General features: G+C 46.1%; 1 protein-coding gene across 1 annotated transcript in view; it reads right to left on the bottom strand.

The window, feature by feature from the left end:
- LOC127046810 (uncharacterized) overlaps positions 1 to 16,218 on the bottom strand; it is a 278,001-nt gene extending 261,783 nt beyond the window's left edge. Inside the window, exon 1 of the mRNA XM_050944347.1 lies at positions 16,177 to 16,218. The gene's annotated coding sequence lies outside the window, so the exon portion shown is untranslated. The remainder of the gene's footprint in view (positions 1 to 16,176) is intronic.
- Between the last annotated feature and the right edge of the window lie 3,929 nt (positions 16,219 to 20,147).

Below are 20,147 nucleotides of genomic sequence, written 5' to 3' on the forward strand. Positions count from 1 at the left end.
CGGAGCGTTGCACTGTGGGTAACTATTCTGTAGCTATCCCATAGTTCCCACAGTCTCCCCCGCCCCTTAGAATTCTGGGTTGAGAGCCCAGTGGCTGATGGGGCAAAAATCATTGTCGCGGGTGGTTCTGGGTAAATGTCATCAGTCATTCCTTCCTCCGGGAAAGCAACGGCAGACAATCATTTCGTGCCCTTTTTCCCCGGATTGCCCTGGCAGACGCCATAGCATGGCAACCATGGAGCCCATTCAGCATTTTTTTTTACAGTCACCGTATGTGTACTGGATGCCGCGGACAGAGGCGATACTCCAGCGCTACACAGCAGCATTCATTAGCTTTTGCATGATAGCAGAGATGGTTACCAGTTGTTCTGTACCATCTGCTGCCAGTGTAATTTGGCAATGAGATGATGGTTAGCTGTCCTTCTGTGCTGTCTGCTGCTATCATAGGTGCCCCGGCTGAGATCGGTCGGGGGAGCAAAAGCAAAACTGAGAATGACTCACCGAGTCAATCCCTCTTTTATGGTTTCTAAAAATAGAGTCAGTCCTGCCTAGAATAGGGGGTAAGTGTACTAGAGAACCAGTGTATCAAAGAACACAGCTCCTCCATGTCAGATCCCACAGAAATGATGAGCTATTATGCCATTAACAGGGGTTGCCCCTGCAACAACCCCATCTGTTGCTTCCCTCCTCCCCCAACCTTCCTGGGATACTGTGGCAGTGTCCCCCCCATTTGTATCATGAAGTTATAAAGAATGCAGGAATAACAAACAGTGACTTGTTAGTGAGATAAAATGAGGGAGAGGCAGCCTCCTGGTGCTATGACAGTCCAGGCAGGACATTAAGCGGTGCGGGGGAGAGGAGCCCAGCATGCCGCTGCTATGATAGTCCTGGCAGTACAGAATCTTTTCTTGACATAGGAAAGGGAGGGGGCTGATGGAGCTCAGCCCCCAGTTGCAATGATGAGGATGGTTACCAGCCATTCTGTCCCATCTACTGAGAATGACCAGGAATCGTTCCTATTTTTACCCAGGTGCCCCTGAGGCCAGCCAAGGGTATTCAGCAGTTATCAAGCACGGGCTGATGGTGACGACGGATAGCAGTTATATTGTACCATCTGCCACCGGGGAGAGGGGAAGAGCAGATACTGCTCTTCACTGCTGCAACATTGCGTCTACCACCAGCATTCAGTAGACATAGGGTGACATTGATAAAAGTCAAGAAACAATTTGTTTCTCTTGTCTTTCAGGTGGTGGGGGGAGGGAGTAAATTGATGAGCTATACCCTGAACCACGCTGGACAATGTGTTTGAACCTACAGCCATTGGGAGCTCAGCCAAGAATGCAAATACTTTTCGGAGACTGCTGGGGACTGTGGGATAGCTGGAGTCCTCAGTACCCCCTCCCTCCCTCCATGAGCGTCCATTTGAGTCTCTGGCTTCCCGTTACGCTTGTCACACAGCACTGTGTAGCCTGGAGATTTCTTTTTCAAACGCTTTGGTATTTCGTCTTCTGTAACGGAGCTCTGGTAGAATAGATTTGTTTCCCCATACAGCGATCAGATCCAGTATCTCCCATACGGCCCATGCTGGAGCTCTTTTTGGATTTGGGACTGCATTGCCACCCGTGCTGATCAGAGCTCTAGGCTGGGCAAACAGGAAATGAAAATCAAAATTTCATGAGGCTTTTCCTGTTTATCTGGCCACTGCATCCGAGTTGAGATTGCTGTCCAGAGCGGTCACAGTGGTGCACTGTGGGATACCGCCTGGAGGCCAATACCGTCGATTTGTGGCCACACTAACCCTAATCTGATATCGTAATACCGATTTTAGAGCTACTCCTCTCGTCGAGGAGGAGTACAGAAATCGATTTAAAAAGACCTTTATATCGATATAAAGGGCCTCGTAGCATGGACAGGTACAGCTTTAAATCAGTTTAACGCTGCTAAAATCGGTTTAAACGCATAGTGTAGACCACGCCTTAGCTGCATGAGCAGATAGTGCAGCTCTCTGAGGGTACATCTACACTACAGCATAATTTCGAATTAACTTAAACCGGTTTTATTAAACAGCTATTATAAAGTCGATTTTATGCGTCCACACTAGGCACATTAATTCGGCGGTGTGCGTCCATGGTCCGAGGCTAGCATCGATTTCCAGAGCTTTGCACTGTGGGCAGCTATCCCGTAGCTATCCCATAGTTCCCGCAGTCTTCCTTGACCCTTGGAATTCTGGGTTAAGACCCCAGTGCCTGATGGGGCAAGAAATCATTGTCGCGGGTGGTTCTGGGTGCAGCCTCACCCCTCCCTTCCTGAAAGCAGCAGACAGCCATTTCGCGCCTTTTTTCCTGGGTGAACTGAGCAAACGCCATAGCACAGCAAGCATGGACCATGCTCAGCTCAATAGCGCAATCATGCACTTTGTAAACACCTCGCGCCTTCTCGTGCTGTCTATGGTGAACCATGAACTGCAAACACAGGAGAGGAGGAGGCAGCTACGGCACTGCGGCGACGAGAGTGATGAGGACATGGACACTGATTTCTCCCTAACCCTGGGCCCCCATGCTTTAGAGCTCCTGCTGGTAATGGGGGAGGTTCTACCCATTGAACGCCGATTTTGGGCCCGGGAAACAAGCACAGACTGGTGGGACCACATAGTTTTGCAGGTGTGGGACTATTCGCAGTGGCTGAGAAACTTTTGCATGCGTAAGAGCACTTTCTTTGAACTTTGTGACTTGCTTTCCCCTGCCCTGAAATGCCATAATACCAGGATGAGAGCAGCCCTCACAGTGGAGAAACGAGTGGCAATAGCCCTCTGGAAGCTTGCAACGCCAGACAGCTACCGGTCAGTCGGGAATCAATTTGGAGTGGGAAAATCTACTGTGGGGGCTGCTGTGTTGCAAGTAGCCAAAGCAATCATTAAGCTGTTGCTACGAAAGGTTGTGACTCTGGGAAACGTGCAGGTCATAGTGGATGGCTTTGCTGCAATGGGATTCCCTAACTGTGGGGGGGCCATAGATGGAACCCATATCCCTATCTTGGCACCGGAGCACCAGGGCACCCAGTACATAAACCGCAAGAGGTACTTTTCAATGGTGCTGCAAGCACTGGTGGATCACAAGGGACGTTTCACCAACATCCACGTGGGATGGCCAGGAAGGGTTCATGACCCTCGCGTCTTCAGAAGCACTGTTCTGTTTAAACGGCTGCAGCAAGGGAATTACTTCCCAGACCAGAAAATAACAGTTGGGGATGTTGAAATGCCTGTCGTTATCCTGGGGGACCCAGCCTACCCCTTGATGCCATGGCTCATGAAGCCATACACAGGCAGCCTGGACAGTGGTTAGGAGCTGTTCAACTACAGGCTGAGCAAGTGCAGAATGGTGGTAGAATGTGCATTTGGCCGTTTAAAGGCTCGCTGGAGAACGTTACTCACTCGCTCAGACCTCAGCCAAACCAATGTCCCCTTTGTTATTGCTGCTTGCTGTGTGCTCCACAATCTCTGTGAAAGTAAGGGGGAGACCTTTATGGCGGGGTGGGAGGCTGAGGCAAATCACCTGGCCGCTGATTACGCGCACCAGACACCAGGGCGATTAGAAGAGCACACCAGGAAGCGGTGCGCATCAGAGAAGCCTTGAAAACGAGTTTCATCATGGGCCAGGGTACGGTGTGACTGCTGTGTTTGTTTCCTCTTCATGAACCTCCCCCCTTTATTGACTCCTCCTGCAAGCAACCCACCCTCCCCCTTCCATTACAGGTTGCTTATTGAAATAAAGTTACTATAGTTTAAAAAGCATGTATTCTTTTTTAAAAGTCATTCCCTGTAAGCAACCCACCTTCCCCCTTCGTTTAAAAAGCATGTATTCCTGATAAAAAGTCATTCCCTGTAAGCAACCCACCCTCCCCCTTCCATTACAGCTTGCTTATGGAAATAAAGTTACTATCGTTTAAAAAGCATGTATTCTTTATTAAAAGTCATTCCCTGTAAGCAACCCACCCTCCCCCTTCGTTTAAAAAGCATGTAATTATAAAAAGAGTAAGAGAAATAACAAGGTATCCCGGGAGTGGTTTGGGAGGAGGATAGGAGGGAAGGAAAAGGCCACTAAGCACATTTCAATGTAATGACAGCCTTTTGGTTGGACTGTCCACGGGGGTGGAGTGGGTGGGTGCAGAAAGCCTTCCCCCACGCGTTCTTACACTTCTGGATGTGGAAGATATGGAACATGGTGAGTACTGCGGGTGGTTAAACATGGTCTGGAGCGGCACTCTGTGACCCCGCTGCTCCTCCTGAAGATCCACCTGTCATAAACAGATAGCTAAGGGTTAATGTCTCTTTCACCTGAAGCACCTGACCAGAGGACCAATCAGGAAACCGGATTTTTTCAACTTTGGGTGGAGGGAATTGAGTGTCTAAGGTCTTTGTTTTCTGGCTGCCTGCTTTCTCTGAGCTTTGGAGAAGTAGTTCTACTTTCTAGTCTTCTGTTTCTAAGTGTAAGGACAAAGAAATCAGATAGTAAGTTATATGGTTTCTTTTCTTTGGTATTTGCATGAATATAAGTGCTGGAGTGCTTTGATTTGTATTCTTTTTGAATAAGGCTGTTTATTCAATATTCTTTTAAGAAATTGCCCTGTATTGTGTCATCTTAATACAGAGAGACTATTTGTATTTTTTCTTTCTTTTTTTATATAAAGCTTTCTTTTAAGACCTGTTGGAGTTTTTCTTTACTGCAGGGAAATTGAGTCTGTACTCACCAGGGAATTGGTGGGAGGAAGAAATCAGGGGAGCTCTGTGTGTGTTGAAGTGGCTAGCCTGATTTTGCATTCCCTCTGGGTGAAGAGGAAAGTACTTTTTGTTTCCAGGATTGGGAACAGAGAGGGAGATTCACTCTGTTTGGATTCACAGAGCTTGTGTCTGTGTATCTCTCCAGGAGCACCTGGAGGGGGGAAGGGAAAAAGGATTATTTCCCTTTGTTGTGAGACTCAAGGGATTTGGGTCTTGGGGTCCCCAGGGAAGGTTTTTCAGGGGGACCAGAGTGCCCCAAAACACTCTAATTTTTTGGGTGGTGGCAGCAGGTACCAGGTCCAAGCTGGTAACTAAGCTTGGAGGTTTTCATGCTAACCCCCATATTTTGGACGCTAAGGTCCAAATCTGGGACCTAGGTTATTACATGGCGGCAGCTGGTGGGAGATAGACAGAATCCAGAAGCCAGTAGAAATATTATATTTTTCGTTTCTCTGCTAAGGGCTTTTTAGCAGAGAGAAACAGTTTGGTTTTAAAAGGGAACCAGAGAGAAATTTTTTTTTTCTGCTCTCTCTGGCAGTTTGTGGCTTGCATGTTAAGCAGAAGTCGTTAAGGACTATTAACAGTCTTTTGTCACACAATAGCCCTCCCATTAGGAGTCAAGTACCAGCACTTATAGGCATGCAAATAAAGTGGTTTTTCTGGTTTCCCTTCATTGAACATTAGCTAGAAAGAGAAAAAGAAAAAAGGCACTGTTGCTAGGCAGACTTCAGGAGGCAACAGAGAACCTGCAGTTCAAAAGATAAACACCGGAGGGCACCCCAACACAAGAAAACAGGAACCATGACTTCTAAGGCAAAAATTGAGGCCGAAGAACAAATCAAAGAAGCTGAACACAGGCGAGAGATGGAAAAACACAAACAGCAACTGGAAATAAAACAAAAAGAGATGGAGATGAAAGAAAGAGAAGAACAGATCAAAGAGGCAGCCTACCAAAGAGAACAGGCAGCCTACCAAAGAGAACAGGCAGCCTACCAAAGAGAACAGGCAGCCAAAGAGGCAGCCCAGGAGGCAGCACACAAAAGAAAACTAGAAGAAGAAGAGGTGGCCCACCGCCGAGAAATGGAAAACCACCACCGAGAAATGGAAAAACAACAAAAAGAGAATGAAGAGAAGGAAAAACAGAGAAAACATGAACTGGAGTTGGCAAAAGCTGGGCTGCCTGTGCCAGCCAACCCTAACAACCCGGCGCCAAATATTGCTCCACAGCACAGGAAATTTCCCACCTACAAGGCAGGTGATGACACCGAGGCCTTCTTGGAAAATTTTGAAAGAGCCTGTCTTGGGTACAGCATTCCCGAAGACCAGTACATGGTAGAATTGAGGTCACAGCTCAGTGGACCTTTAGCAGAGGTGGCAGCTGAAATGCCTAAGCACCAAATGAATGACTATAAACTTTTCCTAACCAAGGCCAGATACAGGATGGGGATAACCCCAGATCATGCCCGTCGGCGTTTCAGAAACCAAAAGTGGAAACCAGAGGAGTCATTTCCCAAACACGCCTACTGCATTGCAAAAAACTATGAGGCCTGGCTAACAGGAAACAACATTCAAACCTTGGAAGAACTGAACCTCCTCATACAAATGGAGCAGTTCTTGGATGGTGTTCCTGAAGACATCACGCGGTACATACAAGATGGAAACCCCAAAAATATCGCTGAGGCGGGGGAGATTGGAGCCAAATGGATGGAACTGGCAGAAAGCAAGAAAGCTACTGTCAAGGGGAACGATTACCCCAGGGGGCACACAGACCATAAACCCTACAACCGAGGACAGCCAAAGACCCCACATACCACCCAAGTAAAGCCACAGATACCCTACCCTTCAACCTCACCAGTCTCCAGTAACTCACCTCGGCCCAGTGACCCATCAGATGGAAGATGCTTTAAGTGTAATGAACTGGGACATATCAAGGCCAAGTGTCCCAAGAACACCATGCGAGTGCAATTCATTACACCACCATCACACCAAAGATCCCCAGGCCCGGATGCCTCTCAAATACCCTTGGAGCGAAGGGAAAATTTGAGAGTGGGCGGAAAGAAGGTTACTGCGTGGAGAGACACGGGGGCACAAGTGTCAGCTATCCACCAATCCTTCGTTGACCCCAAATTCATCAACCCAAAGGCCAAAGTTACAATTTACCCCTTCATGTCACAAGCTGTAGACTTGCCTACAGCTCAACTGCCTGTCCAGTACAAAGGCTGGTCAGGAATGTGGACTTTTGCAGTCTATGACAATTATCCTATCCCCATGCTACTGGGGGAAGACTTGGCCAACCAGGTGAGGCGGGCCAAGAGAGTGGGAATGGTTACACGTAGCCAAACCAGGCAAGCTTCCAGACCCATTCCTGTTCCTGAACCGTCCACAGAGGCCCCGTCTGTGTTACCAGAGACCCAGACAGAGGTAGTGGACCCGGATTCCATGCCTACCACTGAAACAGCCACAGCATCTCCAGTCCCAGGCCCGGAACTGGAACAGCAACCAGCACCAGCAAGTGCAACTACATCTTCAAACTCAACGCCAGAGGGCGCCAGCGAGCCAAAACTGGCAGAAGCACAAGACAGCCATACCCAAAAGGCTCAGCCAGAGCCTGAAATACCCTCAGGTGCACCAGCGGAGAGCGGTACACCAGCAACGGAAACAACCCCATCACCTACATCGCTTCCAGAGGGACCAAGCCCAAGTCCACAGTCTGAGGAAGAACTGGTGACCCCAGCCTCAAGGGAACAGTTCCAGGCTGAGCAGGAAGCGGATGACAGCCTTCAGAAAGCTTGGGCAGCGGCACGGAGCACCCCACCACCTCTCAGCTCTTCTAATCGATCCCGGTTTGTTATAGACCAAGGACTTTTGTACAAGGAAATTCTTTCTGGTGGACACCGGGAAGAATGGCAGCCGCAAAAACAGTTGGTGGTTCCAACTAAGTACCGGGGGAAGCTCTTAAGCTTAGCCCATGATCATCCCAGTGGCCATGCTGGGGTGAACCGAACCAAGGACCGGTTGGGGAAGTCCTTCCACTGGGAGGGGATGGGCAAGGATGTTGCCAAGTATGTCCGGTCTTGTGAGGTATGCCAAAGAGTGGGAAAGCCTCAAGACCAGGTCAAGGCCCCTCTCCAGCCACTCCCCATAATTGAGGTCCCATTTCAGCGAGTAGCTGTGGATATTCTGGGCCCTTTCCCAAAAAAGACGCCCAGAGGAAAGCAGTACGTACTGACTTTAGTGGACTTTGCTACCCGATGGCCAGAAGCAGTCGCTCTAGGCAACACCAGGGCTAACACTGTGTGCCTGGTCCTAACAGACATCTTTGCCAGAGTAGGTTGGCCCTGCGACATCCTTACAGATTCAGGGTCTAATTTCCTGGCAGGGACCATGGAAAAACTGTGGGAAACTCATGGGGTGAATCACTTGGTTGCCACCCCGTACCACCATCAAACCAATGGCCTGGTTGAAAGGTTCAATGGAACTTTGGGGGCCATGATACGAAAATTCATCAACGAATTCTCCAATAATTGGGACCTAGTGTTGCAGCAGTTGCTGTTTGCCTACAGGGCTGTACCACATCCCAGTTTAGGGTTTTCACCATTTGAACTTGTGTATGGTCACGAGGTTAAGGGGCCATTACAGTTGGTGAAGCAGCAATGGGAGGGGTTTACGCCTTCTCCAGGAACTAACATTCTGGACTTTGTAAGCAACCTACAAAGCACCCTCCGACACTCTTTAGCCCTTGCTAGAGAGAACCTAAAGGATGCTCAAGAAGAGCAAAAGGCCTGGTATGACAGACATGCCAGAGAACGTTCCTTCAAGGTAGGAGACCAGGTTATGGTCTTGAAGGCGCAACAGGCCCATAAGATGGAAGCATCATGGGAAGGGCCATTCACGGTCCAAGAGCGCCTGGGAGCTGTAAACTACCTCATAGCATTTCCCAATTCCTCACTAAAGCCTAAAGTGTACCATGTTAATTCTCTCAAGCCTTTCTATTCCAGAGACTTACAGGTTTGTCAGTTTACAGTCCAGGGAGAGGATGCTGAGTGGCCTGACGGTGTCTACTACGACGGGAAAAAAGACGGTGGCGTGGAAGAGGTGAACCTCTCAACCACCCTGGAACGTCTGCAGCGGCAACAAATCAAGGAGCTGTGCACTAGCTTCGCCCCATTGTTCTCAGCCACCCCAGGACGGACTGAACGGGCATACCACTCCATTGATACAGGTAATGCTCACCCAATCAGAACCCCACCCTACCGAGTGTCTCCTCATGCCCAAGCTGCTATAGAACGGGAGATCCAGAACATGCTACAGATGGGTATAATCCGCCCATCTTCCAGTGCATGGGCATCTCCAGTGGTTCTGGTACCCAAACCAGATGGGGAAATACGCTTTTGCGTGGACTACCGTAAGCTAAATGCTGTAACTCGTCCGGACAACTATCCAATGCCACGTACCGATGAGCTATTGGAAAAGTTGGGACGTGCCCAGTTCATCTCTACAATAGACTTAACCAAGGGGTACTGGCAAGTACCGCTAGATGAACCTGCCAAGGAGAGGTCAGCATTCGTCACCCATGCGGGGGTGTATGAATTCAATGTCCTTCCTTTCGGCCTTCAAAATGCACCCGCCACCTTCCAGAGGCTGGTAGATGGTCTACTAGCTGGACTGGCAGAATTTGCAGTTGCCTACCTCGATGATGTGGCCATTTTTTCAGACTCCTGGCCCGAACACCTACTACACCTGGAAAAGGTCTTTGAGCGCATCAGGCAGGCAGGACTAACTGTTAAGGCCAAAAAGTGTCAAATAGGCCAAAACAGAGTGACTTACCTGGGGCACCAGGTGGGTCGAGGAACCATAAACCCCCTACAGGCCAAGGTGGATGCTATCCAAAAGTGGCCTGTCCCACGGTCCAAGAAGCAGGTCCAATCCTTCTTAGGCTTGGCCGGATACTACAGGCGATTTGTACCACACTACAGCCAAATCGCTGCCCCACTGACCGACCTGACCAAAAAGACCCAGCCAAATGCAGTTAAGTGGACTAATGAGTGTCAAAAGGCCTTTACCCAACTTAAGGCAACGCTCATGTCTGACCCTGTGCTCAGGGCCCCGGACTTTGACAAGCCATTCCTAGTAACCACAGATGCATCTGAGCGTGGTATAGGAGCGGTGCTCATGCAGGAAGCAACAGATCACAACTTCCATCCTGTCGTGTTTCTCAGTAAGAAACTGTCTGAGAGGGAAAGTCACTGGTCAGTCAGTGAAAAGGAATGCTATGCCATTGTGTACGCCCTGGAAAAGCTACGCCCATATGTTTGGGGACGGCGGTTCCAACTACAAACTGACCATGCTGCACTAAAGTGGCTTCATACTGCCAAGGGGAACAACAAGAAACTTCTTCGTTGGAGTTTAGCTCTCCAAGATTTTGATTTTGAAATTCAACACATCACAGGAGCTTCTAATAAAGTTGCTGATGCACTCTCCCGTGAGAGTTTCCCAGAATTCAGTAGTTAAAAAGTGTTCTTAAAATGTACAAGTCTGTTAGTTATATACTTAGGAGTATATGTAAAGGTGTATGTGTTGTATTAATCTGTTTATTTTCAAGTTCTAGAAGGAAATCGCCGCCAGTGAGCTTCCCCACTGTCTGCAATTTGGGGGGCGTGTCATAAACAGATAGCTAAGGGTTAATGTCTCTTTCACCTGAAGCACCTGACCAGAGGACCAATCAGGAAACCGGATTTTTTCAACTTTGGGTGGAGGGAATTGAGTGTCTAAGGTCTTTGTTTTCTGGCTGCCTGCTTTCTCTGAGCTTTGGAGAAGTAGTTCTACTTTCTAGTCTTCTGTTTCTAAGTGTAAGGACAAAGAAATCAGATAGTAAGTTATATGGTTTCTTTTCTTTGGTATTTGCATGAATATAAGTGCTGGAGTGCTTTGATTTGTATTCTTTTTGAATAAGGCTGTTTATTCAATATTCTTTTAAGAAATTGCCCTGTATTGTGTCATCTTAATACAGAGAGACTATTTGTATTTTTTCTTTCTTTTTTTATATAAAGCTTTCTTTTAAGACCTGTTGGAGTTTTTCTTTACTGCAGGGAAATTGAGTCTGTACTCACCAGGGAATTGGTGGGAGGAAGAAATCAGGGGAGCTCTGTGTGTGTTGAAGTGGCTAGCCTGATTTTGCATTCCCTCTGGGTGAAGAGGAAAGTACTTTTTGTTTCCAGGATTGGGAACAGAGAGGGAGATTCACTCTGTTTGGATTCACAGAGCTTGTGTCTGTGTATCTCTCCAGGAGCACCTGGAGGGGGGAAGGGAAAAAGGATTATTTCCCTTTGTTGTGAGACTCAAGGGATTTGGGTCTTGGGGTCCCCAGGGAAGGTTTTTCAGGGGGACCAGAGTGCCCCAAAACACTCTAATTTTTTGGGTGGTGGCAGCAGGTACCAGGTCCAAGCTGGTAACTAAGCTTGGAGGTTTTCATGCTAACCCCCATATTTTGGACGCTAAGGTCCAAATCTGGGACCTAGGTTATTACACCACCAGACGTCGGAGGATGTCAGTTTGATCACGCAGCACCTCCAGCGTTGCATCCCGCCACCGCAGATCTTCCTGCCTACTCCTCTGATCTTCCTGCCACCACCTCTCATCTCCAGCATCCCTCCTGTCCTCACGTTTGCTGGCATCTTTCCTGTACTTTGCTAACTCATCCTTCCACTCCCCCAGATGAGCTCTTTCATTGCGGGTTACTGCCATGATTTCTGTGAACATTTCATCTCGTGTCCTCTTCTTCCTCCGCCTTATCTGAACTAGCCTTTGCGATGCAGTAGGGAGGCTTGAAAAATTTGCAGCTGCATGAGTGGGGGAAAATAGTGATAGAATAATTATAAAAGATACATTTCACAGAACAATGGCTATACTCTTTCACAGTGAACAACACTATTCACCTTACATATCACATGTGATTTCACTACAAGGTCGCATTTGGATTCTTTTAGTATTGAGTGGCTGTGATGTAACAGATCAACACAGACGCACGTCCGGGCATCACAATTCAGCTTCCATGCGGTCATGGTAAAGCATACAGTTTCTCTCCCTGTGCTGCTTCTTTTACAGGGAGCAGCAGACGCAAAACCCTAACCCTAACACTGGAATTGCTTTACCCCTCCCCCCCACCGCATGGTTGGTATAATGGCAGATCACTGCTAATCACCCCCCGCCTTTCTCCTCCCACCCACCCCCCACCGCGTGGCTGGTAGCTGGGAAGATTCCTGCTGGCCAAACGCTAAAAAGCTCAGCGCCATTAACCCCTCTCCTCTCCCCCCGCTTGGCTACCTGCAAGGAAGGATTTCTTTTAAGCAACAGGCAAACAGCCCAGTAGGAATGGCCATCTCTCTGTCCCCTTAATAAAATTCCTTAATTTCAACCAGGTTACCATGAGCGATATCACTCTCCTGAGGATAACACAGCGAGATAAAGAACAGATGCTTCTTGAATGCCTGCAATCACCGGGACCATACGCAGCTAGGCTTTGTCATGCAATGATACCTGATTACTTGCTACATGCATGGTGTGGTAAAGTGTCTTACCATGGTGGACGGAACAAGGCTGCCTTGCCCAGAAACCTTCTGCAAAGGCTTTTGGAGTACCTCCAGGAGTGCTTCATAGAGATGTCCCTGGAGGATTTCCGCTCCATCCCCAGACATGTTAACAGACTTTTCCAGTAACTTTAATGCCAGCTAATGCATGCAAGCCCTCATGGCAAATCAATCATTAAAAAACGCTTGCTTTTAAACTATGTTTTATATTTACAAAGGTACACTCACCAGAGGTTGTTTCCATGGCTTCACTGTCTGGGCTAGTGGCTTGGGAGGGCTGGGAGGGTAATTCCGTCTGGGTCACAAAAAGCTCCTGGCTGTTGGGGAGAATGGAGTGCTGTGTGCTTGCTGCAAGGTCGTCATCCTCTTCCTCCTCCTCATCTTCCCCCTCCGCTGAATCCTCATCCCTGGGTGAGATTATAACCCCCACCTCGGAATCCACGGACAAGGGGGGGGGTAGTGGTGGCGCAGCCCCCTAAAATTGTATGCAGCTCAGCGTAGAAGCGGCATGTTTTTGGCCCTGATCCGGATCTCCCGTTTGCTGCTTTGGTTTTCTGGTAGGCTTGTCTGAGCTCCTTCACTTTCACTCTGCACTGCACTGAGTCCCTGGTGTGGCCTCTCTCCCTCATGGTATTGGAAATTTTTTCAAAAGTTTTTTCATTTCGTCTTTTGGAACGCAGTTCTGATAGCACTGAATCCTCTCCCCATATAGCAATAAGATCCAGTACCTCTCGTGCGGTCCATGCTGGTGCTCTTTTTCTATTCTCAGGAGACTGCATTGTTACCTGTGCTGATGAGAGCTCCACGCTGGCCAAACAGGAAATGCAATTCAAAAGTTCAAGGGGCTTTTCCTGTATACCTGGCCAGTGCATTAGAGTTCAGTTACCTGTCCAGAGCGGCCAGTGGTGCACTCTGGGATACCGTCCGGAGGCCAATAACTTCGATTTGTGGCCAAACTAACCCTAAATCGATATGTTAATATCGATTTTAGCATTACTCCTCTCGTTTTCTAGGAGTACAGAAATCAATTTAAAGAGCCCTTTAAATCGATTTAAAGTGCATGGTAGTGTGGACGGATACAGCGTTAAATCGATTTAACGCTGTTAAAATTGATTTAACTGCGTAGTGTGGACCAGGCCTGATTCAGCTGACCTTCATGTTATTCATCGAAAGAGATGGCAGGCTTGGTTTGGTGGCAAAGGTGCTTGGCCAGTTTATTGTCAGCAAAGCATGGTAGTAGTGCCCTATATGAGCTACATGTTCACTAACACATGTATGCCTGTGACAAGTTATCAGTTCAATAAGCACACCAGGCTGCTGTCCCCTACAGAAGCACAAAGATACTCCTCCTATGACTATTCCTTTTATATATTTATGCAAACAGATTAGGTATTACACCCCCGATGTTGTTAAAAGAACAGGAGTACTTGTGGCACCTTAGAGACTAACAAATTTATTTGAGCATAAACTTTTGTGGGCTACAGCCCACTTCTTCGGAAGTTGAACCTGTGTTTAACTTGACTGTCAATTTAAAAGATCTATATCAAAGGTCCATAATGTCCTGTTGGTACCAAAATCACATACCAAGAGGATATATACTTAGGATAAGTTACTAACAATATGATTATGCTTTGTGATAAGTTTACCACTATGTGATTATATCTTGGATCTGTACTTCTTGATAAGTTTCAACAGTCTATGTTAAATTCATTCTTCCAAACTTTAGAACTATATTATAGCCATCTTTGATTTTTTATATAATTTCCCATTTAAACTCTATTTTGATCACTAAACCTTATACATTCCAAAGACATCTGAACTCTTGTACTACACATGTTGTTAGTTATCACCCTTATCCTTGTACCTGCTAGTTCAAACAAAACATCCTCATCTATTATCCTGTCATCCCCTCTATCTTTACAAGGGCTCAGTATGTTCCTGTACCATCTCTTAGGAATGCGTTTACATAAGTACTTGAGAGATCTGTATGGTTTTGTACCATCTTCTCTCATTGGGAATGTGCTTACATACCGAGTGTGTTACTGTTCTGCGAAGGCCAGGCCTAATCTGGGTCACAGCCTTTGGTTCACACTGTTAGTTATACCTATGATCCAGCAAGGCCTACATTCCCCATTTAGATACAAAGGTGTAAGGACATCCTGCAATCTTAATGTTTATTACCTCAATTTTCTTACATTACTCTAAGTAAAGGTTAAGCAATAGTAACTCTGTTGCTTTAAAAATCACATACGATCTCTGTATTTTGTTTAAGAAACTTGTATGTTTCTGGTGACTTATTGTGTCTAGGCTCTGATTGCTCCAGGGCAGGGCAGACACTGTCATAGGTTTCACCCCTACTCTGAATCTCTGAGTATAGATGTGGGGACCTGCATGAGAAGCCCTAAGCTTAATTATCAGCTTAGATCAATATGCTGCCACCATACAAATATTTGAGTCATTTGGAAAACTCTGTCTTCTTCCCAAAACCTTCCCCTCCCTGGGTAGCCTTGAGAGATTCCTCCACCAATTCCCTGGTGAACACCGATCCAAATTCCTTGGATCTTAACACAAGGAAGAATTACTCCTCCCCCGCTCTTTTTCCCCCCACCAATCCCTGGTGAGTCCAGATCCAATCCCCTTGGATCTAAAAACAAGGAAAAATCAATCAGGTTCTTTTAAAAGAAGGCTTTTAATTAAAGAAAAGAAAGGAAAAAGAAAAAAAACCCTCTGGGAGACAGCATACCAGCTGATCTCACAGACAACAGATCAAAACACAGAGGATGTTCCCTTGGACAAAACTTAGTACACGAAAGAATTCCCAATTTGATTATTCCTCTAATGCCAAAACAAGTTACAAAAAGGAAAAAAAACATAAACCTATTTATTTCCTTCCTTAATACTCACTACCCTGATAAGAGGCTGATTCCTTGATCTTTTCCACTCCAGCCAAAACTGAAACTGATTCTAAACAGAGGGTATGTCTACATCTACAATTTTGGAGCGCTGGTTGTTACAGCTGTATTAGTACAGCTGTATAGGGCCAGCGCTGCAGAGTGGCCACACTTACAGCAACCAGCGCTGCAAGTGGTGTTAGATGTGGCCACACTACAGCGCTGTTGGGCGTCTTCAAGGGGGGATTCGGGGAACGCGAGAGCAAACCGGGGAAGGAGACCAGCTTCCCCGCGGTTTGCTCTCGCGTTCCCCGAACCACCCTGCAAACCGCAGGGAAGGAGACCTGCTTGCACGGGGGTTCGGGGAACGCGAGAGCAAACCGCAGGGAAGGAGACCTGCTTCCCCGCGGTTTGCTCTCGCGTTCCCCGAACCACCCAGCAAACCGCAGGGAAGGAGACCTGCTTGCTCGGGGTTCGGGGAACGCGAGAGCAAACCGGGGAAGGAGACCAGCTTCGCTGTGGTTTGCTCTCGCGTTCCCCGAACCCCCCTGCAAACCGCAGGGAAGGAGACCTGCTTGCTCGGGGGTTCGGGGAACGCGAGAGCAAACCGCAGGGAAGGAGAACTGCTTGCTCGGGGGTTCGGGGAATGCGAGAGCAAACCGCAGGGAAGGAGACCTGCTTGCTCGGGGATTCGGGGAACGCGAGAGCAAACCGCAGGGAAGGAGACCAGCTTCCCCGCGGTTTGCTCTCGCGTTCCCCGAACTTCCCTGCAAACCGCAGGGATGGAGACCTGCTTGATTACCAGAGAGGCTTCCTCAGGTATGCTGGGATACCTGCTTATTCCACGGAGGTCAAGAAAAGCGCTGGTAAGTGTCTACACTTGATTACCAGCGCTGGATCACCAGCGCTGGATCCTCTACACCCGAGACAAAACGGGAGTACGGCCAGCGCTGCAAACAGGGAGTTGCAGCGCTGGTGATTCCCTGCAGATGTGTACACCTCCTAAGTTGCAGCGCTGTAACCCCCTCACCAGCGCTGCAACTTTGTGATGTAGACAAGCCCTTTAAAGGAAACTTCCCTCCTTCCTTTTGAAACATTTTGTTCCCCCATTGGTTCCTCTGATCAGGTGTCAGCTAGGCTAGGTGAACTTCTTAACCCTTTACAGGTAAAAAAGGCATTAACCCTTAACTATCTGTTTATGGCAGACACAATATAAAGGTAACTGAAAAAATGTAAACACAGTTCCTATTGGAATAACGTAATGCTATGCAGGGTTTGTGTATTCTCAGTATTCTTTGTTCACTTAGACTCTGATCTTCAAAGGTATTTAGGACCTACCTCCTCTTGAATCAATGGGAGTTAGGTGCCTTACTGACTTAGTCTCTTCTAGACATTCAAGATAAAACATTGCTAGCAAAATACAAACACAGTAGTATATTTTAAGTCATCAACAGACTTTATAACTCAAGTACATACTTTTCAAATATTTCAGTTAATACACTCCACTGGGACAGAAGGGAAATATATGTATAGCAGATGCCTTTTGTTAATTGATAATGAGAAGGATTACAGCTTTCTTTTACCAAGTCTTTGAAGGCATTTCTAATGGAATTTTTTCATATTTGCAAAACTGGCCTGATCATTCAAGATGCAGCATTCAGCTCTGATGAGAAATTGTGATTGTCCAACCAGAGTCTCCTTTGACTTGGAGGTCATTATTACACACTCCAAAGAAACAAAAGAATGTGTCTTTCTTGTAGTTTTATGTTTTATAATTGTTTACCATTAACACAGGGAACAGAGCTGGAAATAACTGAAGCATCATCTTTACCTGTTACCCGGGGTGGTGATACAGCAAGTAGCTGAGGTTTTCCTCCAGCCCCTCCCCATTTTTCTGGTCCTTTCAGGGGATTCATTCCGTCACTCCTTCCCCATTTTTTTACATATGTGGGATCCTCAGGTATACCAGGGACTCAGGCAATCATCTTCTATGAGGCCTGAAAGGTATTTCCCCACCAAAGGAGAATTGGTGCACCACTTTTAGGATTTTTTACTTTGCTTTTTGCATTCAGGAGATCTGGTTTGGAGATTCCTTGATGAGAAAGCTAAATTGTCACAACTTTGAATGGGTTTCCAGTGTGGAACGCAGGTTAGCAATGGTCAGTCTGAGGCTATTATATCCCCAGTTGGTGCACTGCTTAGGAACCAGAGCTAGGCATTGGCACAGCATGTAGGAGAAATAAATTTCCATGTCTGGCCCAACTTGAGGCTCCCCTCATCTCAGTTCTCCATCCTTCTGTGTGGAGAGAAGAAGGCTGACATTCAGGGGTCCAGGCTAGCTGAATGTAAGTGATAGAGAGATGATTGATCTCCCCACAGTTTTTGGTGTGATACATCCCGATTATTATGGGCAGCTCTCAAACCACAGGTAGCTGGCAGATAGCTGAGCGGGGCTGTTAACTTCGGTTAAGTTTTAAGTTAACAAAGTTGTAGCCTGAACATTTAACCACACTCTTGTATGTGTGTCTCGCTGTGTCCATGTTCATATCTATGGGCATCTGTTGCTTTTGGGATAATTTTCAGAGCATGAGAGCCCATGCATCTTTTACATGCAAACATGACTTTCCCCAGATATTATTTTCAGAACTTAGTAGTTGAGGCCAGGATGAACACCTGCCAAAAGCATCCGGTTTTTCTGTATGTGTTTTTTGTAAAAAGTCCCTTGAGGGATTCCTTTACCCTGCTCCCCACCCCCCATCAGTCTGTCTTTGGCCAACTATCATGGTAAAGGCTCTGTTGGTTACTTCTCCCCTTACAGACATGACCAATCTCCACTCTCTGAACTTTATAGTCTTTCCATATTCCTTGCTAACTTTAAGTCATTGGTATAGTTTATAGGGACTGAGTTTAATAATTTTTTCTTAATTGGGGACACTACCAGCAGGAGACAGCTAATGAAAAGGTAAAACACAATCCCTCTATAACTCTTTACCTTTACTCTTTACCTTTAACCTCTCTGACTTTTTTCTTCTGTAATTCAGTTAAAATCATGAATGGTGCTACATTTTTGAGCTGGACTGCTCTGTGTTACATTTTCAACAATGTAACAGATATGCATGACTACTCAAGCAGTTAGCAGCCTTGTGGGCAAACAGCCAGTCCTTATGACATGCATCAATAGCGTCTGTCTTTGGACTTTCACTTGGCTTTTCAACTTCTCAGTTATATGTCAGGTTTCACCCATTTTAATATCTTTATTCTCTACCGATTTGTAGAGAATAAATCCCATTCTTCTTATTTCATCCAAAGAGACATTTGGCTGTTTGATCACATGAAGCCGGTCTATTTCTTTTTATATCAGTGATCTATTTAAAACATACATCGCATAAAACAGTAACTTCCTCATTTGACCTTTGTCGAGCAGCTATGTTAATAAATGTATTTACTTTTAACTTAAAATGTATTGTAGTGTAACTGTCACCAGCTTTTGCTGAAAGAAAAACAGTTTGTATTAACTACCAGAGAAATCCTATATGATTTCTCAGGCCTGTGCAGAAAGTTATGCCTAAACAACAACATTAGTAAATTAACAGGAGTTAATAAGTTTAGGTATCAGTACTGTTGTCCCTTTTTGATTTGAGTGGCTAGTTAAAGTTTGGGACTGGGAGAATGTTCCAACTGGAAGTATAAATTGATGGAGTCTGGTATTTTCTTTGGTGTTTTCTTTATTTACAAGGAACGTACAAAGTCCTACTTCTCCAAATGCAGGAGGAACCAAAAACAAAAGGAGTAGTTTCTTAGCTTACATCTTCAAGCCTCTCTAGCCTAAGTCAGACCCAAAAGGTCTCCCTCTATCTCAGTTGTTTTCAAAATGGGGTATGTATACCCTGAGCTGGGCTCAGAGAACACATGAGAAAAATCCTGTAATGGTGGACAACGTATCATGTTATTTCTTACAGACCTCCCCTTTCCCCCACAGACCCCTGTTTTCAAAGACATATTGTGACCCTATCTCAGGTGGGGGTATGTAGTAACTACATTATTTGGAAAGGGGTAAGCAGCCTAAAAAGTTTGAAAATCACTGCTTTAGCTTCTTATATAGTCACATGATGCTTATAGTCTCCTGCTTGGCTTTCTTGCCTCTGCGTCTGCCTCTGTTCTTGTTTGTTCAGTTTCTGTGTGAACTCTCGTCCCACACACAAACTCATACCCCTGCCACCAAAACAATACCCATCCATAAGCTACTGGGAGGATTCACATACACTTTTGTCTTAGCTGGAGTCATGCTTACAGTGAGGTCGCACCCATCAATCTCAATGAGGTTTAACCCAGCCCATAACAAGAATTCACCCAGCTCATAACAATATTAATCAAATCCATATGTTATTGCAAATATCTATATTTTGTACTGTTATCCTCACCCAGAAAACAAGGAGTCAGAATAAAGGGTCAATTTTCATGCTGGCAAAAATATTAACATTGTTATGTCACCAGGTTGTGGAGCGGAGTTCCAATTTAGCAAAGCACCTACACTCATGTTTAAAGTTAAGAAACAGGTGAAGAGAATAATTAGAGGGATGGAGAAAATTTCATATGATCACATAGATTAGGAACTTCTTTTCACTCTAAAACTAGAGTCCATTCAATGCAAATTCAAAATAAAGATAATAAGGAAATACTTGTTCATACAATGCACTAGTAGATTGTAGAATTAATTGCTACAAGAGAGTTTAGCAAAATTCAAAAAGAGATTAGATATTTATATGGATGGCAGAACAGCCACAGTTATAGTAATAAATATTTTTAAAAAACCAGTTTTGGAAGGAATATGAACTCTCATGGTTCAGAGCATAAGCCAAACTCTAACTGTTGGGATTTAGGTGGGAATTTTGC

Source organism: Gopherus flavomarginatus, chromosome 1 (assembly GCF_025201925.1).
Source record: "Gopherus flavomarginatus isolate rGopFla2 chromosome 1, rGopFla2.mat.asm, whole genome shotgun sequence".
Taxonomy (NCBI): Eukaryota; Metazoa; Chordata; order Testudines; family Testudinidae; genus Gopherus; species Gopherus flavomarginatus.